General features: G+C 35.3%; 1 pseudogene; it reads left to right on the forward strand.

The window, feature by feature from the left end:
• The first annotated feature begins 439 nt into the window (after window positions 1-439).
• Window positions 440-718, forward strand: LOC141494961 (large ribosomal subunit protein eL43-like; annotated as a pseudogene).
• The last annotated feature ends 1,062 nt before the right edge of the window (window positions 719-1,780 follow it).

The raw sequence follows: 1,780 nt of genomic DNA on the forward strand, positions 1-1,780 counted from the left end.
TGTCACTGGGTTGTGAGAGAAAATAATAGTTAATATTTCTAAAGAATAGAAAGACAGCCAGGATGGGAAGAACTTTAAATTCATTCCATATGGCAATTTCTTGATGGAATTTTGATATTTTAACCTGAAGAATACAAGATATTGGGGGAGGGGCTAAGGAGGAAAGCATACTTTTCTTCAAGTACTTGAAGAGTTTTATGATATTTAGATAGTAAAAGGATAAAATAGGGACAAGTGCAGGAAACTATTAAGATCAAGGATAAAACAGAAAACTGATCTTAAAAATCTGAGCTAGATTGACAGAGCATAAGAGCAGAATATTGAAGTTTGAAGTGAGGGAGACAATAAATTTAAAGTAAAAAATAAAAAATAATGACATTCAAAACCATGAAGGACTGATAAAAATGAAAGGAAGGACTGTGGCCCTGCAGCTAGTGACATGGCTAAATGAACCAAGAAGGTCAGAATTGTTGGTAAATATGGAAGACCTTATGGAGCATCCCTCAGAAAAAATGGTGAAGAAAATTGAAATTAGCCAGCATACCAAGTGTACCTGCTCTTTCCTTGGTAAGACCAAAATGAAGAGACAGGTCGTGGGTGTCTGGCATTGTGGATCCTGTACAAAAACAGTAGCTGGTGGTGCATGGACATACAACACCACCTCTGCAGTCAAAGTCAAATCTGCCATCAGAACCTGAAGGAATTGAAACGCCAGTAAAATCTTCTCCTTATCCATTATCTGTAGCCCATAGTTCAACAATAAATGGGTTATTCTGTGGAATAAAAAAAAGTGAAAGGAAGAAGTATAATGTCATATCTAAGTTTAAATTCATATCTGTGGGCATTTTTTACCTCAATCCTTGGAATTTAGACATTAATATGACTTACGTGACATTCAGTGCTTGTGTGGGTCTAGTTTAAAGGACAACAATGACAGACAAATGAGAACCATTGACCAAGGTGAGACATATAAGCATGATGAGGATAAAAGCATAAGGATATTGTAAATGCAAAATGAAATGAAGCGACCAAAATATATATCCAGTGGTACAGTGAGTCAGATGGCTTAAGAAGATAAGTGCCTTGTTTGGAAAGAGGTTTAGTAATGGAAATGGGATTTTCTAGGAATAGGGAATTCCAGGTGCAACAACTCCATCTTCTTAAGGTGGCTGTGTCCTTTATGTCACTTTGATATTAAAGAGTTGCTTAAATTACCAAGAAGTATCATATAGCTAGTAGGTATCTGAGACAAAACTTGAACTCAGACCTTCCTAACTATTGGACAATCTTTGTTGAATATATTGTTTGTTCTTAGTGCCTAGAAATGTGCAACATTATTTTCAAATACAAAATGTAGTCAATTGGGAATGTGTGCATTTTTTGGTAAGGGTTAAGAAGAGGAAATAAAAGGAAAACAAGTAAGATAGAAATTCAATGAGGAGGAAAGGAGTGAGGGAGATGAAGTGGAGGGAGTCCTGTAAGTCCTCTGATATGCTGCTTGGTTACAGTAAGTAGAGAAATGATAAGTAAAAGGGTATGTGTCCAATACTGTTGTTTAAAATGGGTGAAATATTCTTAATATCAAATGAAATTGATGTAATAAATGTGTTATACACAGTGTCTTGGCACATAGTGGTTGATCTATAATTTCTTAAGTCTTTTCCTTCCCCTAAGAATCACACCTACAAGGCAATGGTATAGACCGCCTCCAAAGAAGGGAATTTTATTCATTATAAGTCTTCTTAACTATGGATCATATCATCACATATTTAGAATAGTA

Source organism: Macrotis lagotis, chromosome 8 (assembly GCF_037893015.1).
Source record: "Macrotis lagotis isolate mMagLag1 chromosome 8, bilby.v1.9.chrom.fasta, whole genome shotgun sequence".
Classification (NCBI taxonomy): Eukaryota; Metazoa; Chordata; class Mammalia; order Peramelemorphia; family Peramelidae; genus Macrotis; species Macrotis lagotis.